The sequence below is a fragment of the Moschus berezovskii genome, chromosome 8 (genome assembly GCF_049115385.1).
Source record: "Moschus berezovskii isolate FMDL1 chromosome 8, NW_MosBer_1.0, whole genome shotgun sequence".
NCBI lineage: Eukaryota > Metazoa > Chordata > Mammalia > Artiodactyla > Moschidae > Moschus > Moschus berezovskii.
Window position 1 is genome coordinate 53,476,616 of NC_142467.1, and position 21,667 is coordinate 53,498,282.

Consider the following 21,667-nt stretch of genomic DNA (forward strand, 5'->3'; position numbering starts at 1 on the left):
CCTTTACGAGAACAAGAAGTATATGTCCTTTATCTCTATGGTCCCAGTTACCTGGCATGGAGTAAATTCTCAATATTAGTGGTTTACAGTGTTTCTACAGAAACACCAAGCCCACAGCCGTAGGGGCTAAAAGAAATGAGATAATAGCCTTTTCTTTTAGGCTCAAAAGAGCTTTTTTTTTTTTGCTTGGTCAGCAAGTGTCTTCCTACTATCTATCAGTCTATTGAGAGAGGTTTTGTTTGTTTGAGCCTAGTGATGTGAAAAGCAATGGATAGGGCTGTAAGAATCTCAATAGACCCATCTTTCTTTAAGAAACCATTAATAATAATAGCTGTCTGGCTTGTCTTATTTTTTTCCCTGCTTACCAGGAATCTTAAAGTGATAATGAAAAGAAGTCATTTCATGTATTAGGAATACTTGAAAGTGGTCATTAGGTTTATTTCATTTATTTCCTGTGTCCACTTAGCAGGGGGTGTGATGGTAGTCTGAGGATCTTATTAAATAGCATGAATATCAGGACAATGAGTATGATCATGGGTGGACACAATACCTACAATGATGTTCAAGCAACGGACTTCATGCTTATTTTGGGAAAGCGCTGCTCTCTTGGAACTAAGACTAACCTTTTCTAAAGAATAAGTAACTGAGTCATAGCAGGAAATTACCCCACCCCAAAATGTCAGCACATCTAGCCTTGCTGATGCCTAAGATGATGATAATAGTGCTTACTTTCTCCGAGAGATTATTCCTTGTAGAAGTGCCATTGTATTTGACCATCATAAAGCAAACAGCTGGAGCTCTCATTTTTTGACTACATTGACATGTTCTGTCATTTAATTTTCCATGAAGTCCTATGAAGTAGGTATTATATCCCTATTAATGAGGCTTAGAAGGGAAGTAACTCATCCGAGGTGCTAGGAAAGGTCAGCACTGTGGATCCAGCCTAGCTCTATCTGATCCTAAGCCTGTGCAGACCTCAGAAGTCAGGACTCAGTTCTCATGACTCTAAGATTTGCTTGTCTTCTAACCAGGTTTTTCTACCCTCCTCTTCCAGATTTTCCATCTAATGCATACCAGACTTCTCTTAGTTCCTCCAACATACCATTAGAACACTTTTTTCCCTCCTCTCCTTCCCCTCTTTTTTTTCAATCCTTCTTTACCTAGCTCACACTTTTGGGCCTCAGCTGAGATGCCACTTCCTCAGAGAATTTATTTCCTGACAGTTCAGCATCATCCTCAGATATTGTTGGGCCAACCCCTAAGTGCTGCTGAAGCTACCTGACCTTCACCCATGCTAGCATGAATCATACAATGCGGTTATGTCTGGTGTAATTGTTCAATCCATCATTAGGGTGCAAGAAGCACAAGAACTGGGCTTCCCTGGTGGCTCAGATAGTAAAGAATCTGCCTCAGTGTGGCAGACCAAGGTTTGATCCCTGGGTCAGGAAGATCCCCTGGAGAAGGGAAAGGCTACCCACTCCAGTATTCTTGCCAGGAGAACTCCATGGACAGAGTTCATGGGGTCACAGAGTCGGACACGACAGAGCAACTTTGAGAGAGAGATGGAGCACGGGAACTGGTGTAAGTCCGTCTGGTTTACTGTTGCACCGTCGCTGCCCAGCATCTAGTCGGAGTTCAATACATAATAGTAGAACAAAAGAAGAAAAGCACGAACGAATTGATGGTAACTGGTAGAGTAGGAATGCATTGCGGTAGGGATGTGATGACTTCCCATCTGTTTTTCTACACCAAAGACAAGTCCTGCCTTTCCATCATTCCATATCCAGGCCAGCCGTGCCTGTTTACAAACATTACCAATTAGTGAGGTGGTTCACCTTAACAACACCTCTGACTCCTAAAAAAAAAAAAGAAAAAATTGTTCTCTTCTCAGATTTCTCTTTCAGCTTTGATGAAATAAGATCCAAGTTTCAAATATTTGGTTTTAAAATTTGAGCTACAGTGAAACGCAGACAAATTGTAGGAGTACAACCTTGTTTGAGGCCCCAAATCACCCCTGGTCACTCCCCCACACACGTACACTCTCTTTTCCCACCTCACTTGTGAAAGTTTACTTCTTCTAATTCCTCATGGGTTATGTTTTTCACAATAAGCCACACGCTCCTAGTTTACATGTGTTTTATTTTGCTTGTATTTGGATGCTTGGAAATCTGCCTGAATTAGAAATTTCAGAACGAAACAAAGCAAACACTAATACCATCACTAGTACAGTTGATAATAAGGGTTTTTTCCTTTCATTTTCCCCCAAGAAAAAGGCACCATAGCCAAAGTGCTTATCTGACAGAAAATGGAAAAAAAAAAAAAATCCTCTCAAATAATCATAAAAAGCCTTTTGATTTAAGAGAAATAATTAAGGTGAGGTTTGACCTGCTCACTAATCAGAGGATTGGGTTCCCAGAACAGAGTCTTTGTGCTCGTCTACTTAACCAAAGAGCGACTCGGGCATTCATCCAGAGTACTCCTCAAGGATCTAATATGTTAATTGAAAAAAAAATCTTAGGAAGTAACTTTACAAGCAAACAATTCATCCAATTGGAAACACATGAGATTACCTTCCAATCCCTTTTACTTGAAATCTGAGCTGTTGAAGGATATTTTTTTTTAATCAGAATTTTTCAAAGAACAAACAGAATTTGTTATAATTCCAAGGTGGAATACAATTAGTTTTAACTAAAACAGCACACAATATAATTTGCACATGGGCATTTTAACATGCTTAATGCTGTTACAGGTAAGGAAGCACCATTTCCTAAGCTGTCCTTCCAGATTCTCAAGGTCATTTTCATACCTTTACAGTGGTAATATCTCTGGTGGATTTAGCTTTCTCTGCCTGGCCCGCTCCTCAAGTGACTCTCCTGATGCACTTCAGCAGGAAGTATCTCTTGGCATGTACTGGGTGGTTAGTTTTCCTTTTCTCACTGCTCTGTGATCTTCTTTATCATAATCATGAATGTGATGTTCCTAAAGAAGATCTCAGATGGGAGGAAAGGATGTAGCCAGCTAGACCTCTAGACTTTTTGAAACATATTTGTTTATTTGGCCATGCTGGGTCTTAGTAGCAGCACACAAGATCTTTTTAGTTGTGACATGCAGGATCTTTAGTTACGGCATGCAAACTGTTAGTTGCAGCGTGTGGGATCTAGTTCCTTGACCAGGGATTGAATAAAAGCCCCCTGAATTGGGAGCACAGATTCTGAGTGACTGGACCACCAGAAAAATCCCTGGACTTCTAGACTTTTCAGTCTCTTCCTAGAATCTATTGTCCAAAGATTTGATATCTTAGATAATTGAACTGATCCCGTAAAACCAGGATGGAACATGGAGAGGCAGACTGATCAACTGATAAGCTCTAAAACACAAAAGGATTTGAATTCAAGAATCCTGACTTCCTGGAGATGATTGTGAAGTAATATAAGAAAAACAGAAATGGAGTGACATGGTGTGACTAGTTCCTGAATGAATGGGCTGAGCTAATCCAAACAACTGAGTACAGACACACAAAGGAAGGTCCAAAGAGTTTGGAACTCTGCTGATGCCTTGTGAAGAATGGCAGGAAATATACTGGATTGTTGTTAATGACCTGCTCAGGTTGTAGAAAAGAATGGAGATGAATCCATTGACACCCTCATGGAAAACAAAGAATGCACACACGTATGCACACCCATGAAAAAATGCATTCACACAGGTGTAAACACAAACACACAAGTTCTCTTCTATATGATAGATTACATTAATGATTTAAAGAAGTAACTTCTTTACTAGTTAGTCATTAAGATAATTAAGACATGCTTCTCGTTTATAGTCAAATTTCAATTATTCATGATAAAACAAGCTAAGGTGGGAAGAATGAAAACCTACAGAGAATTCTTAAACCTCACCTTGGACAGTTTCTTTCTACCATCCACCCAGGCTTTTCCCGAACCTGCTAATGAGGAGCTAAAAGTGGCCTGAACTTTTTCCCCTAAGCCTACCCCCTACTAGAGCTGCTAAGAATAATGAGGTGCCTCAAAAGCCAAGAACCTGAGAAAGGAGGAAGATGACATCTGGGTAAATCCCTGTAAGGCCAATAACCCCTGAATCTTTGAATTGGTGCCATATAGTACCCCTGACTGGGCTGAGATCAGTCAAGAAAATGTTGCTTTAGAAAGAATAAATGATGGAGAGTATTTCTTTTTTTTTTTTAACATTTATTGGAGTATAGTTGCTTTACAACGTTGTGTTGGTTTCTGCTGCACAGCAAAGTGAGTCAGCTATGCATATCCATATATGCCCTCTTTTTTGTATTTCTTTCCCATTTAAGTCACCACAGAGCATTGAGTTCCCAGTGATATACAGGAGGTTCTCACTAGTTATCTCTTTATACATACTATCAATAATGTTTTGTTTGAGCCCTCTGAGCTTATCTGGCAGGTATGGGGTTTGATTCAAAATGCAGTTTTGCCCCTCCTGCCATCTTAGTGGGTCTTCTCCTTTGCCCTTGGATGTGGGGTATCTTTTTTTGATGGGATCCAGCACTCTCCTGTCAATGGTTGTTCAGTAGCAAGTTGCAACTTTGGAGTTCTTACAGAAGATGAGTGCATGTCCTCCTACTCCAGAATCTTGTGATATCATACAAGAGTCTGCTAAAGCATCAGGTGTGCCTTCTCGGGGTCCAGATGGAACGAGCTGCCTACCAAGGGCAGGCCCGAGGGCCCTGGTGGGAAGTTCTTCGGATGCCGTCTTTCGGGCAATAATGTATATGTGTCAATAATGTATACATGTCAATCCTAATCTCCCAGTTCATCCCACGCCCCTTTACTCCTTGGTTTCCATGTTTGTTCTCTACACCTGTGGCTCTATATCTTCTTTGTAAATAAGATCATCTATACCAACTTTTTCAGATTTCACATATATGCATTGATATACTATATTTGTTTTTCTCCTTCTGACTTACTTCACTCTGTATGAGAGTATATTTTAATATTTCCAAGGAGGCCTGCTGTGAGCAAGCATGCTTGTTAAGAAATTTTGTCTGAAGTGACAAGGTCAGCCATCCTCTCACTTTGCTTTCCCATTGTGGAGCAGAAGAATAATAAATAGGTCCATTCTACGTTCAGAAGCATTAAGATGGGGGACAAAGGCATGCCCACACAAAACAATGTCATCGCATTGTCATTTGCCCATGTGTTATTGCACAAGGATCTGGTTTGAGTTACAGAGATATCACTTTCTCCTCCTTTCAAGTATTGTTACTGAGAAGAGCACTAAAAATAATTATCCTTGGCACAAAAGGAACAAAATTTTCAGGCTAGTTTGACAAGGTCAAATGAACGCCAGTGAAAATTTATACTCACTGGCCATGTGCATAGGGTTTTATGTCTGGGAAAGAACTTAATTATTGTATTGTGAGTAACTGAGCTTTTCCAAGGTAAGTGTGTGGTGTTTGCTGAGCATTTTCCTGGATGTTTAGTTGGACCCAGGAGACGTGCCTACATCCTCCAAGAAGAGAGAGATAGAAAAAGGATACACAAGGGAATTTTTAGACTCGTGTCAACTGAGAGAAGTGAGTGCAGGCTTTGACAAGGATGAGAGCATTAGGGTCAGGGGAAAACACAGTATCATTAAGACCCAGGTATGGACCTTTACTCCTGAATTTCTATTTCCTTTTCTTTTATCCTCTGAGTTGATTATATTCATATCCACCTTAACACCACTGCCCTTTTTAATGAGTAGTTGAGAAGAGCACTGGTCACCACCCTTACCTGGAAACCTATTCCAAACAGTCTGGTCAATTCCTCCTGAATCCCAGGAATGATAGTTGCATCTCCCTTCCTCTCCAGACTACTGGGTCATTGTTAGAATCCCTCTAGAACCACTCTCCTTCCCCTCCTCCCCTCAGAAAGGACTATAAGTTGGGAAGTCATCCCCCAAATAAAGGCCCAGAAGTGTTGGTGCTATTTAAAGCAATGGAGACACTATCTCTCTCCTCTCTTCCCCATGATCGGCCACATGGATGTTTCATCTAATCCTGACCAAGCCAAGCTCATGTCTGCCTTTACGCCTCTGCTCTGTTATTCCCTCTGCTGTGAGGCTACCTCCAGAAAAATGGTGGCTTGGCACTGGGTCCTAAACTGTTCAACTCTCAGTGCAAGTTGCCCCTCTTCTGAAAAGGCTTCTGGACTGTCCAACCTAAAGCAGCCCTCCATTCTTCTTCATCACATTACCCTGGTTTACTTTCTTCATACTCCCATCATTATTAGAAAATGTTCATTCACTAGTTTTCCTGTCTCTTTCCTCTAGAACGTCAGTGCCATAAGGACAGGGGTCAATTTCTACTTTTGTATCTCCAACATCTAAGATAATATCTGGCAGAATGCAGGCATTCAAATGGCTGTTTAGTTTAAAACCTTGTTGTTGTTCAGTTGCTAAGCAGTGTTCAACTCTTTGTGACCCCACGAACTGCAGCACGCCAGGCTTCCCTGTCCCTCATTATCTCCCACAGTTTGCTCAAACTCATGTCCATTGAGTCACTGATGCCATCCAACCATCTCATCCTCTGTCACCCCCTTCTCCTCTTACCCTCGATCTTACTTGTGGGAAAGCTTATTATTCTAGACACCACCATATTATCTTATTTCATCGTCACCCAAAACTGTGATACAGCTACCATCCCCATTTAAAGATAAAAGAACTATGGCTTAGAAACACAGAGAATTCTTATAAATGACAAAGCCAAACTACAAACTCAGGTGTCTGTCTTCAGAGCCCACACTCATAACTGCTATTCATTTTACTTATGCATGGTAATATAGAAACCTTTTTTGGAAGTTTGAGATTATGTCCAAAAAAATTTAAGCTTTCATTGGATAATTCTAAATAAAATTAAGTTTTTATTGAACTTAATTCTAATAAAGTTTTTATTGAACTTAATTCTGATAAAAATTAAGTTTTTATTGAAAATTCTAGTTTCACATTAAGGCACTTGGAAGTTCACTCCACCATAACAATAAGAACAGAACTGAACAGACTGAAAAATCAACAACTCTTCTTAGATCTGTAAGAGAAGGGAGGGCACGGGGAAAACTGCTGTCCCTAAGAGTGGAGAGACAGATGAATGCCAGGAATCTTGGCTCACCAGAAACTGCTTTGAGAACCACTGCCAGGGCAGAAGGGGCTCCCAGGTGGCTCAGTGGTAATTAATCCACCTGCCAATACAGGAGTCACAGGAGACATGGGTTCAATCCCTGGGTCAGGAAGATTCCTTGGAGGAGGAAATGGCAATCCACTCTGGTATTCTTGCCTGGGAAATCCTATGGGCAGAGAAACCTACCAGGCTACAGTCCGAGGGGTCAAAAAGAGTTGGATACAACTGAGCAGCTAAGCACGCATGCCAGGGTAGGAAAATCTGAACTTTAATGGATGAATTGCTGGAGGTTCAGTGTGAATAGTTCTGAAAGTTAAAAACACCAAGGGAACCCTGTCACAGAAGAGCCCACAATTTTGTGAGATTTACCTCCAAGAGGTCAATTAAGTTCTCACAGTAAATTTCAGAGAAAAATTCCCTGTACTTCTAGCAGGAGCATGGAAAAAGGAACCATTTTGAAATATGACAGAGATTTCTATTCTTTTTAACAAGGCCCACCCTCAGGAGGAACTATTAAACATACCCTAACATACTGGGGTTTTATCAGAGCCTAACAGACATGGAGGAAGGGAAATACCCAATTCCCCCAACTCTGACTTTTCACATGGGAGGAGAAGTTTCCACCCAACCCCAGCCCACTCTAGCTATCCTGTCCCAGTGAAGGGGAGATAAAAAAGTGAGGAAAACATATGAAGTTCACAGTCCAGAGGCATAGCCTGATTAAAAGACAGAGACCTAATCATAGGACACTAAAATATGTCCCCATTCCTCCCATATTTCCATTACATTAGTAAAGGTCCATTTATAGCAGTTCCTTCCACCCAGGATATTATGCCCAGCTAACAAGAAAAAATTGCAAGATGTAGTAAAAGGAAAAAAAAAAAAAAAAGAATTTGAAGAAGCAAAGCAAGCACCAAAACCATATATAGCAGAGATGTTGAAATGATCAGACTGTAAATTTAGAATAACGATGATTAATCTGCTAAGAGTGATAATGGATAAAGTAGACAGCATGCAAGAACAGATGGGCCATGTAAGCAGAGAGATGGAAATTCTAGGAAAGAATCAAAAGGAAATGATAAACATAAACACTATAATAGAAATGAAGAATGTTTTTGTTGGGCTTCTTAGGAAACTGGATACAGCTATGGAAAGATCTCTGTGCTAAAGGACAAGTTAATAGAACCCTTGACAGTTAAAAGCAAAGAAAACAAAGACTGAAAAAAAAACAATATTCAAGGATTTTGGAACAACTATGAAAAGTATAACATATATATGTGCGATGGAAATAACAAAAGAAGAGGAAAGAGAGAAAGGAACAGAAGAAATATTTGAAGCAATAATGACTAAGAACTACCCCAATTAGTGTCAGACACCAAACCACAAATCCAGGAAGCCTAGAAAATAACAAGGAAGATAAATGCCAAAAACCCTACACCTAGGGACATTATTTTTCACACTATGGAAAATTCAAGATAAAGAAAGTAATCCTGAAAGAAGCCAGAGATAAATAAAATTAAGCCCATTTTTTGCCTGCAAGATTTCTCAGAACCTTTAATATGCTAATGTATCCCAGGACTTGCCAAGATGAGGATTATAATATCCTGTTTAATTTTTTTAATCACTGACTCTTCATGCAAGTTCTCTAGACATTTAACTGTTTTACTTCTAAAGTTTTTTGGGGAACTGTTCTCACTTTCTGTCCTTATCTTTAAGAACACCTACCTATATCAGAGGGCTTCCCTGGTGGCTCAGAGGTTAAAGCGTCTGCCTCCAATGAGGGAGACCCAGGTTCGATCCCTGTGTCGGGAAGATCCCCTGGAGAAAGAAATGAAACCCACTCCAGTATTCTTGCCGGAGAATCCCATGGACAGAGAAGCCTGGTAGGCTACAGTCCACGAGGTCACAAAGAGTTGGACACAACTGAGCGACTTCAGTTGACTTCACTTCACCTATATCAGAACCATGGATCCACCACTGATTCATTCATTCAACACATATTTTTTAGATACCTATTATGTACTGGGCACTTATCTATAAAGTGTGAAATAATGTATCAATGAACAAAACAAAAATTCCTGCCCTTTTTGCATTACATTCTAGAGAGGGGGAAAGAGAGATTATAAAAAATAAGGATAATAAAGAAGTAAATTCTATCACACAATAGATGGAAAGAACTCTAGGGAAAGAAATGAGAATGCAGAAAAAGGTGAGATGGGTGTGGAAGAAGGACAAGAAGGAAGAGTAAGGGAGCAGCGGATGGGAAGGAAAGGTTTGCAGTGTGAAATGGGGTGATCAAGGTGGGCTTCACTGAGGAGGTAGCATTTGAGTGAAACGTTGGAGGTGAGAGAATGTCACATGGACATCCAAGGTATAAGCATTTTGGGAAGAGGAAACTGCAAATGAAAAGTATTCAAAAAGCCAGTATGGTGTTTTCAAGAAGCATCAAGAAGGCCAGCAGGCCTCAAAAGGAGTAAGAGGCTATATAATGAAAGATGATATCAGTGAATATAAGCACATTCTCTGTGGGCTTTACTGGTGGCACAGGTGTTAAAGAATCTGCCGGCAGTACAGGGACCCAGGTTTGATCCCTGTGTTGGGAACAGATCTGTAAGTCATTAAAAAGTCTTTTGTCCTGAGTGAAATGGGAGCCACTGGGATATTTTAGACAGAAGAGTGGCACAATCAGCCTTAATTTTGAAGCGCGTCCTTCTGGCTACTATTGGCTTGAAGCTCAACATTCAGAAAACAAAGGTCATGGCATCTGGTCCCATCACTTCATGGGAAATAGATGGGGAAACAGTGGAAACAGTGTCAGACTTTATTTTTTTGGGCTCCAAAATCACTGCGGATGCTGATTGCAGCCATGAAATTAAAAGACACTTACTCGTTGGAAGGAAAGTTATGACCAACCTAGATAGTATATTAAAAAGCAGAGACATTACTTTGCCAATCAAGGTCCGTCTAGTCAAGGCTATGGTTTTTCCCGTGGTCATGTATGGATGTGAGAGTTGGACTGTGAAGAAAGCTGAGCAGTGAAGAATTGATGCTTTTGAACTGTGGTGCTGGAAAAGACTCTTGAGAGTCCCTTGGACTGCAAGGAGATCCAACCAGTCCATTCTAAAGGAGATCAATCCTGGGTGTTCATTGGAAGGACTGATGCTAAAGCTGAAACTCCAATACTTTGGCCACTTCATATGATGAGTTGACTCACTGGAAAAAACTCTGATGCTGGGAGGAATTGGGGGCGGGAGGAGAAGGGGACGACAGAGAATGAGACGGTTGAATGGCATCACCGATTCAATGGACATGATGAGTGAACTCCGGGAGTTGGTGATGGACAGGGAGGCCTGGCGTGCTGTGATTCATGGGGTCGCAAAGAGTTGGACACAACTGAGTGACTGAACTGAACTGAACTGGATCATGAGTCACTCTGGTTCACTATGTTGGGTATTCAGTTCAGTTCAGTCACTCAGTCGTGTCCAACTCTTTGCGACCCCATGAATCACAGCACACCAGACCTCCCTGTCCATCACCAACTCCCGGAGTTCACTCAAACTCATGTCCATCGAGTCGGTGATGCCATCCAACCGTCTCATTCTCTGTCGTCCCCTTCTCCACCCGCCCCCAGTCCCTCCCAGCATTAGAGTCTTTTCCAGTGTAAAAAAGTCAAATTTATAAGTCGTCAAGTCAGTTGCAACAATCCTGTGAGAGATGTTGTATCTCAGACCAGGATGGTAGCAGTGCCAGAGGTAAGACAGCAGAGTGTTCTGATTTATTTTTGAAGGCAGAGCCAACAGGATTTCCTGATGGTGTAAGAAAGAATGAGAAGAACCAAGGATGGCTCTTACGTTTTTTGTTCTGAGCATCTGTGAGAATAAATTGAATGTCAATCAAGATGGACAAATCCTAGCAGAATGAAAGAGATTCTAGGTGGGAAATCTGAAGTTGAGTTTTGGGCATGGTCACTTGGAGATGTCCTTGACTTCTAAGTGGAGATGATGTATAGGTAGTTGGAGTTTGGGAGAGATCTAGTCTAAAAATACAAGTTTGAGAAGGACCAATAAGTGGACTGGTTTTAAAATCATGATATCCTAATACAATTTTAATCAACTATACTCCAATAAAAATAAAAAATTTTTTTTAAATCTTGAGAATATAAGAAATCATCAAGGGAGTAAGTGCAGAAGCTAGAGGAAAAACTGAACCAAACAAGCTAAGCCTGAGACCCAAATAGAAAAGGATACCAAATCCAGTCTTGACTTGTGAGTGAAAGCAGAACAGGTAGTTGAAGAATTACTAACTTCAGCTTTGGGGACTTAAAGTTACAACTAAGCAACCTCATCTCCTGAACCATCTGAATGCTTGAGGAGTTTTGCCTAGAGTTCTGCTTGAGGAGGATTCTGGGGCCATGTCTGGGCTTAGTGGGAAAGAAACTTGCAATTGATTAGTGATGTCTGCTGCAGCTGTAGAGCATTGAGTGACAGCAAATAAGGCAGTATCAGATAACTGCCAGTCTTTGCCTAAAGGAAAGGCCATGGGACTAAAACTAGATCAAGTGGTATTTGGAGAGTTTACTGAATGTTGCAAGTCAGTTTGTTGGGGTTTATAGCAATAGCAGTATATAACTTATTGCTGAAATTATCTGAAATATTTAAGAAAGATTTTATTGCTCTTGAGCCATTAGCATTTATTGGGCCTAAGTGTGTGAAACAGGATCCATAAAAGAAGAGACAGAAAGAAAATCTGTAATAAGCAGGATGATCTACACAATTTGTGGACTCAAGACACCAGTGTACAAAGTCAAAACCCAAGGGAGAGTTGAACATTTGGCTGTGGCTCTGTGAGGAAGCCGGGCAAATCCTCTCCCTAAAATGCAATCAAAATGCTGGCAAAGTTAGCAAACACAACCATTTAGTGCTTTGGAAATCAACCAAAGACATACAACAATCTGAAAAGTGTCCATGCTTTAAAAACCGCTGAACTTCACGTGGAAAGAGTAGAAATCTATGAAGTTCTGACCCTAAGGCTTCTTTCATCAGTCTCACCCCAGCTTGTTGGTTCTGCCAAGGTAGAGAAATCCATGAAGACCAGGAGCTTCTCTGCCAATGTTGAGGAGCCTCACCCAATTTGGAAAGGTGGGCAATATGCACACTCAGCAAAGCTGTCAATAGAAATTATCATCTCAGGGGTGGTCAGTGGGGAAGATCACAAGCTCCCCCATCCGGAGGTTGTAGTTGTGGGCAGGAACAGCATATTCCTGGCTGAGGCCGTGATGTATACTGTGGAAACTGAAGATGGCACAAGCCTTTCACACACTTCTGGTTAATGCTAGGCCTGAATGCGCAAGCATAGAAGACTTGAAAGAGTCCAGCAGAAATTAAAACCCACAGAGGCTTGAAAACAGCCTGACCTTTAAGTGTACTTCCCTACCTACAGATACAACAGCAAAGGATGGAAACCTTTAGGGTTTGAGGTGTTTGAGCACAGCTGACGTGCAATCATCAGCTGAGCACTAAGCTCTATAGACACAGAAGCAACTTCTGCAAACCAGGTTTAAAAATAAAATGAAGCATCTATATTTAAACCAACAACAACAGCCTCAACCTAGTAGGGGCATAAGTGACCACAGAGGAAACATATTCACAGATTTAGTTCAGGCAAGTTACTAGACAAATAAAACCAGCAACAACAACCTCCAAGGGAAAAAAATACCAGAATTCAGAATAGCTGTAATATATTATCCAGAATGTTCTGCTTTTAAGAGAAAATATGCGACATGCCAACAAATAAGAAAGTGTGGTCTGTACTCAGGAAAAAAATGTCAGTTAATAGAAATTTTCTCTCAATGTTACCAGATATTGGCAGACAAAATCTTCAAAGCAATTACTGCAAATATGTTTAAAAAACCAAAGGAAACCACATTTAAAGAATTAAAGGAACAATAGATGAACAAATAGAGATTCTTAATAAGGATACAGAAAATATTTTTAAAGTACCAAGTGGAAGTTCTGTAGCTGAAGAGTACAATAACTGTAAAAACTCACTAAAGGGGCTCAACAGCAGGTTTGAGAGAGCAGAAGAATCAGTGAACTGTAAATCAATAGAAACTACCCAACCTGAAGAATAGAGAAAAAGACTGAAGTAAAATATACAGAGCTTCAGAAACCTGTTCCTTGAAAAATCAAGCGCAGCAACATCTGCGAACTGGGACTCTAACAGGGAGAAAAAAGAAGACAGAAAGATGATTTGAACAAATAATGGCCCTAAACTTTCAAATTTGATTTTTTAAAAGTGTTACTCTACATATCTGAGTTCAACAAAAGCCCAAAATGATAAATACAAATAGATCCATATCTTGCCATATCATAGGCAAGTTGTTGTAGCCTAAGCCAACAAAAAGTCATGAAAGCAGCAAGAGAAAACCACTCATCACATATAGGCAAGCATCAACACAATTAATAACTGGCTTCCCACCTAAAGCCATGGAGGCCAGAAGGCAGTAGAATGACATTCAGAGTGCATCCAAAAAATGCCATCAAACAAATATACTACAGTTGACAAAATTCTTCAAAAATGAAGGTAAAATAAAGACATTCCCAAATACACAGTGACCGAATAAATTTGTTGCTAGCAGATCTGTCTTGTAAGATATACTGAAGAAAGGAAGTCCTTCAGGAAAAGACATCAGAAAGTAACTTAAATCCACAGGAAAAATAAAGAGCATAGTAAGTATGTGGTTTAGTATAAAATATCCCATGATATACTTTTACTGATCTTTCCCCAACTTCTTTAAAAGACATGATTGAATGAAACAACAATATCAACACTGTATTGTTGCATTTATAACACACTGATTTAATAAATATGATGATATAACACAAAGAACATAAGAGGAAATGGAATTATATTGGAGAAAAGTTGCTGTATTTTTCAGAATCAAATTAGTATTAATATAATTAGAATGCATATTGCAATCCCACTAAGAAAATAACCCCCCCAAATGTAGTAAATCCAATATAAGAATTACAACGCCACACTGAAATATTTGTTCAACACCAAGGCAGTCAAAGAGGAGCAGATAATCAAAAAACATAGACATATAGATAGTCACAGGCAGATCTTTGACAAAATTTCTATTCTTTTTGCCCTTGTGTGATTTTAACATGTGTTTGCTCAGTTGTGTCCAACTCTGTGACCCCATGGACTGTAGCCCACCAGAAATTCTGTCCATGGAGTTTTCCAGGCAAAAATACTGTAGTGGGTTGCCGTTTCCTTCTCAAGGAGATCTTCCCAACCCAGGGACTGAACCTGCATCTCTTGTGTCTCCTGCATCGGCAGGCAGTTTTTAGTAGAGGAAACTTAAGATACATTGACCAGTAAATCAATACAGTATCAGATCAATACAGCAAGCAAGATGGCCTACCCAATTTGTGAATTAAGGTTGAAATGAAAATTCGGGGTCCCTTGTTCAAATAGTACTAAAAATACCAAGATGGTGACAACAGATTATTATATAATCAAAGGGCCTTTGTGAGTAAAGGGCCCCGTATGAGTTTACAGGTTACTCACCCATGAAGCTGACTGTAAACCATATCCTGTTTTCTCACTCTTTGGATAAATCTCCTTTGGAGATTCACTTCCTCCAGCTGTGGTCTTCTCTGTTGTCTTCCCCTTTCCCATCCTTATATCCAAATTCCCCTGCGTTTGGGAGAGACTCATCCTTCACAACTAGATATCTATGAGATGAGATGCAGGCTGTCGCATTAATCTGAGGCAGCTGTGATTCCACTTTGCTACAGATTGCTTTGCATTAAAACCTGTAATTCCTTTATTTGCACTGATGTTATATTTTCAAGCGCAATTGTATGCAAAGGCAGCATGGAGGTCTCAGAAAGGAACATCATTCTCTAAGTAACTGATATTTACTAATCCATTTGATAAACGTTTAATGTATATGAAACTTAAGCAGCGTCTTTGTAGAATCATGCGGGAATGAACTGATCTGCTTGTTAGGGTAGACATTACTTCTTGGTCCACTTGTGCAGTGATCTCATCATGTCTTCATAATCAGGCTTTATGACTACCACTGAAAGCCTTGACTGGAATGCAGTTCACTAGTGCAGACACACTTGAGGGCACTCTGTGAGATTATAGATCTCAATCATGCAAGCCAACCCTACTCCGGCTTTGACAGGTAAAATCAGCCTGTTTACAGTCTGTGTTAAGCTGTGGTCTCCTATGGTCCTTCAGACCGCCCTCATACTTGCTGTCCTGAAAAAAGAGTAAGTGAATTTTGTGATGAGAATAAAACAAACAAAGTGGTTACCCATATACAATGTGAATCTTTTTGTTTCAATTCAGAAAAAAACTAGCTCAAAACAGATTTAGTCATGAGAGAGTAAGAGAGAGTTCAGACTTCCCTGTAGCTGAAAAATGTGGAAACAGTTCAAGCTTTGGAGCAAGGCTTGATTAAATAGTTTGGCTATGTCATTGAAAACAATTTCTTTCCATTTTTCTTCTTGATCCTCTGGGGTATCTTCCTTAGTCCCAAGGTTGAATTTCTAGCTCCAGGATGATTTGCCTACCTTCTGAATCTCTTTTTACATAAATCTTGAGCAAAGAGAGAGAGAGAGAATTTCTTTCCTGGGAGCCCTCTGAGCCATGATGCAGTTTCCAATAGCTCCAGCAAACATCTCCTTGTTTCTCACTGGCTTAAACCGTCTTCTGTCTTGACCTAATCACCATGGCAAGACCAGTAAGAGGTGCCAATTAGCTTTAACCCATCAGAGTTCCACACTAGGGTTGACTGGGGAGTGCTTCCTCCAAACACATGGGCCATGTGGTAGAAATGCTGCTGCTGGTTTGAGGAACAGCTTTGTGTGCTGAGAGGGTTAAACCACCAAAAGCCCACTGCCCCCATCAGTGGAAAACATTGACTATTGTGAAGTCAGTGGCCCCCAGGTCTTGAGCTGGTGACATGACACCATGTGACTACAGAGCCCAGGATGATGAAGAGAGCTGGGTGGAGGTGCCGAGAACACTGGGCTGCCTCCTACCATCTAGCTTGCAATCCAACATGTGAGTAACACCAACACAAATGAAAAGCCATCGAAGGTACCCCATTGTGAGTATCATCCTGACAGACCCTGAACTGAGAGGTAGAGTCCTGGGGAGGTGTTTATTTTCTGATGTGAAAAAGGTAAGGGGAGCTTTTGTTGACATTTTTGGATATCCAGTACTAATAATAACGCTTAATGCCATGCACTCCTGGGAAAAATACACAAGGAAGTGAGAACTGCAAAGATTTAACCTTAACTACCAAAGAGATGCAGGAATGAGTTGATAGTAAGATATCCATGTATTCCACTGACATAGACCCACGTCTACTGCGTACTTGACCCTGACCTAGGTGCTGTATGTAGCACAAAGGCAGTGTAGCATAGTGTTTCAGAGCACAGGATTTGGAGTCGTTCAGACCTAGAAATGAATCCCGGTTCTGTCACTCAGCCTCTCTCAGCCTCAGCTGCCTCATGCATGTAAGGTGAAGAAGTACTTACCTCAGGCTGTTATTATGAATATTATGAATATTAAAGGACAAAAATTAAGTAGAAGTTAAAGCACTCACTCAAGTGACATATTAATCACAACTATTATCAGTAGTAGAAGTAGTTGTCGTTTTGTACTTTGTGGTTGTTGGTGGCTAAATTATGTCCGACTCTTTGCTACCCAACGGACTGCACAACACCAGGCTCCTCTGTCCCTCACTATCTCCCGGATTTTGCTCAGATTCATATCCACTGAGTCAGTGATGCTGTCTAACCATCTCATCCTCTGCTGCCCCCTTCTCCTCTTTCCCAGCATCAGGGTCTTTTCCAATGAGTCAGCTCTCCGAATCAGTTAGCCAAAGTATTGGAGCTTCTGCTTCAGCCTCAGTCTTCCAGTAAATATTATACTTAAAAGACTAGTAAGATATGGTTTCTGTTCTTTAGATGCCTGTCTAGGAGAGGAGATATGAAATGTGTGCAGGTAATGAATGTCAGAAAAGACAGAGCGATCAAATGACATAGAAGTTTGCAGGAAGATGAAATTTCTCCTCTGTACTTGGAGCCAAGAAGCCTCTCTGATAAGCATTTTCCATGCAGAAGCTAATGGGATCGCATTTAACATTAGGTAATATCTTTGGGATCTTTTCTCTTATGTCGCTTAAAGGAACCAAATCTAAAGTGTCAGTACAAAGGCTGTAAGAGAAAGCTACATGAGTAATGTTGACACTTGCATAAGAGTTCATTCTCTCAGGAGAGGGTGAATTGCCAGATGTCTCTCCCCTGCTCTGCTTTGCCTCACATGGAAACAGGATGGTTGTGGCCCGTCCTCATGGCTAAAGGAGTAGCTGCTTGATTCATGGCTTAGTTGGGGCTATTCGATTATACTCCCAAAGGCATTTGATAATCTGTTTAACTGAGCACAGTCATTTGTCTTGTTTGCTGACTACTTAGCAGATGGATTTGTGATTTTTGTAATTACCTTATGAACGTTAATAAGACATGATATCTTTTATTAATTAGTACTACATGGGGTTTGTTTTTCAAAATAGCAAAAATTAGATGACTTACAAATATTAATGAGTCACAAGTATTCATTTGGCAAGATTAGCATTTAGAGGTTGTTCATTATAGAATGGTTTTCCTCTCTTGAATTTTTTATTCAAGAACAAAGATCAGAGTCACTGCACTGTACTCTGTATCCTAGAAAAGGCTAATTTGGTCTGCTCAGCCAGAAACTGTTTAATTTAGAAAAGTGTTCGTTTACACATTTTCCATTATAATTCTTTCCAAAGAGGTTTTTGGTGTTCAGAGTATGAACCATTTTCAGAGAATCTAAGTTATGCCTGAAGAATAATTTTCTAATAGAATTAAATGAGATTTGGACTTGTTTTTCAAAAGTAGATGAGTACTGCTGATGTATTCACTCCCCCCCACATACACACATACACTCTCACATCCACACACACATACTCACATCCACACACTCACATGCTCACGTGCACAGCATTATCAGACACGATGGTGTGCCGGAGGGTGGGAGCAGATTGGTAGAAGTTTCATCCTGCTCTGCAGCGCTGTCCCCTGTGGCCAGCCTCTTTCCTGCATATATACACATACACACACCAGCAAGTGATCGTGAAAAGCCATTTCCTAGTGGGGGCTGGCAGTCATGCAGTGATGTAGCAAAGAACAGCATCTCTTCTGGGGTAACCCCGTCAGAAAGTATTTCTGAACAAAGCAGTCAGGTGGCGGGTTGTTTCTGCCCTTCCTGAAGAAGTCTTTTAATGACTCCTAGGAGGGTGCCATTTCCTGTCAAGATGCAGACGCCTGTGGCGCTTTGAAGCACCTGCACGTGCTGTTGCTGACAGCTTCCACCAGCTCTTCATGAACACCCACCATGTGCCTCGCTCGGCAGTGAGCCTGGCAGGGGCTTTCTAGGAGTAGGCTGCCTCTGCAACGAGGGGTTACAGCCCATGCTGCTGATTATTACAAGAGCACACGAGAAGCCCACTAGCTTTGGCGGTAGACTTAAGTTAGCGAAGAGACTCAAAGGAAGAGCCGCTCATCTTTTTGTCCAACTGCCTTTTTAGGAAATCAAATCAATCCTAATAATTACTATAACTTTCCTTGATTAAGTGCCACACATTATGCTAAGAATTTTACATACATTTTCTTATTTACTACTCAAAAAAACCTAGTTAATTATGTTTATAAACCCATAAAATCCATGATGAAGATATCAAGGAGCTTCTCAGAGGTCACATAGGCATGAAGTGGCAGAGCTGTGTCAGGACTGCCTCCATATACAAACTGGTCTACCAACTTTGAAACTCAATGTTCAATTCAATGGCTGTTTTTTTCTTACTGCTAGCCACAAAATCGAAACCTCAGATTTTTTCATCTTTTGAATTGCTCTTCTGATAGAATCTACAGATTAAACATTGGGCTTTTTACCCGACTACACAGTAAGAATCTGGAGATACTGGTTGGCTGTCTATGGAGATGTCTTTATAAATTGTGTCCAGTTGGGGCAGGTAAATCTTTCAGTAACACCCCCTTAAAAGTGTGTATGAACATGATTGACTGCCACCCCCTAGAAGTGAGCATCATTGTGGGTAGGTGTAGATGCTACCCACCTACCCATTGTGGGAGAAGGTGTAGATGCTGCCGCATGTCTCAGCTGGGTGGTCCGGTGCTCGGGTTCTGTCTGTGTTGCCTGGGCAACCTTTCTCAGAATGTGAGACACTCACTTTCTCTTCTTTCATGTCGATCTGTGAGAAGGACTAAAAGTTATAGGTTGCCTGTTATCCGCCACTACCTAGTTGAGAGACAAAAGCAGCATTTGAAGAAAGCACACCATCATACCCAGGGTGCAAAAAGATGAAAAATTCATCTAGCCTCTCTCATGGAGCTCTGGAATCAGATGGAAGAAAGATCATCTCCCTGAATCCCAGAAGCTTTTTCTACTCTATTTCTTCTCTAAGAGAATTATTTTATAGTAATTGTCTTTATTTTTTTCCGTTAAATTTCTGAGGAAGTTTTGAAAAGACAATGCTATAGAATGATCATGACATGGGCTTTTGAGAATCAGTCTTGGACTCAAGCCTTAACTTTTCCAGTTGGCAACTGTGTATCTTTTGGCAAGTTATTTAACCCCTCTTAACCTTTTTCCTCATCTATGAAATGGAAATACTCATATATAGATTATGCAGATACTAGTTGATTTCCCTTCATGTATTCAAGGTCTACTCATGTGGTAGGCATTCAACTGGATGGTAAAGGAGCTACTGTGAGTGAGAGGGTGTGGTTGTGGATTCCCTGGTGGTCCAGTGGTTAGGATTTTGTGCTTCCACTGCAGTGGGCATGGGTTCAATTCGTGGTTGGGGAACTAAGATCCTGCAAGCCACATAGTGCAGCTAAAAAAGAAAAACAGAGAAATGGTGCCTCCCAGCCTTCACAAACGTTAAATCTGTCAGGAAAGGTACATATATAACTAGTCACTTCTTGTTTTATAGCTCCAAACCTGCAGTCCCAGTGACTCCATAACTAGGACTACAGGTGCAGAGTTATGAAATAAGAAATAGAATGAATCATGGAACAAACAACCCAACCTAGTTTAGTTGGAATGAGAGACAATGTCCTCCAAGAAAAGATTTTTAAAATGTGAGGGAAAGTTGGAGTTAGCCAAGTGAAGAGTGAAAGAAATGTGTTTGCAAGGAACATATTTAAAGAAAGTGAAAGTAGCTCAGTCACGTCTGACTCTTTGTGACCCTATGGACTATACAGTCCATGGAATTCTCCAGGCCAGAATACTTGAGTGGGTAGCCTTTCCCTTCTCCAGGGGATCTTCCCAACCCAGAGATTGAACCCAGGTCTCCCACATTGCAGGCGGATTCTTTTCCAGCTGAGCCACCAGGGAAGCCCAAGAATACTAGAGTGGGTAGCCTTATCCTTTCTCCAGTGGATTTAAAGTACTGGAGTGGGTAGCCTATCCCTTCTCCAGTGGATCTTCCTGACTCAGGAATTGAACAAGGGTCTTCTGCATTGCAGGAGCATTCTTTACCAGTTGAGCTACCAGGGAGGCCCTGTATTTAAAGGCTCATAGGCAAAAGAGAGCACTAAACATAGGAAGACCCAGAAGTGTTTAAGTGCCAATGAGACCAGACCATTCAAGTGAGGAGAAGAGTGGTACAAGCTGAGGTTGAGAGAGAGGCAAAAGTTGATGGAGTCTTAGGGTCTCATAAACTATGTTAAGACATATGGACTTAATTTAAAGGTGATGGGAAGTCCTCCAGGGGTTTAAATGGAAGTGACATGTAAAGGAGTTTTAAGGACTGAATAAGACAAAATACTCAATGTAGCACAGGGAACTATATTCAATATCCTGTGATAAACCAGAATGGAAAAGATTATGAAAAAAAATATATACACACACACACATGCATATATAACTGAATCACTTTGCTGTACAGCAGGAGTTAAGACAACATTGTAAATCAATAATACTTCAATAAAATAAATGTAAAAAGTAATCTACCCAAAGGCTTAGACTAGTGCTACTGTGAAGCCACCTCTTAATAAACGGTGGGTGCTATCCTCGTTATCACCTTTGCCTTCTTCCTTCCTCGTACTATTACCAACTCCAGTTAAAAGGAAGAAGTCCTGCCATGTACTACAGAAGGAGACTTAAAGTTGTCTGTTATGGACAAACATGTTAATTCTGAAGGGCAGGTAAAACCATTCCCAGCCACACCCAGAAGAGGTGGGTGCCCAAAGGCAAAATTCTCTTCTTGTCTGCTCTTTCTCCTGTATCTCTGCTCCTCTGCCTCGCTCCCTCCTTGGTGAATTCATTTGCTTCTTAAGCAATGAAGTCATCATTCTTTTTGGCAGTTCTGTCATTTTCATATGGTTTCTTTGCTGCAGTCCAAATAGGAAAAATGCAGGTGGACCAGATTATATTTTTCCAAGAAAAGGCAAG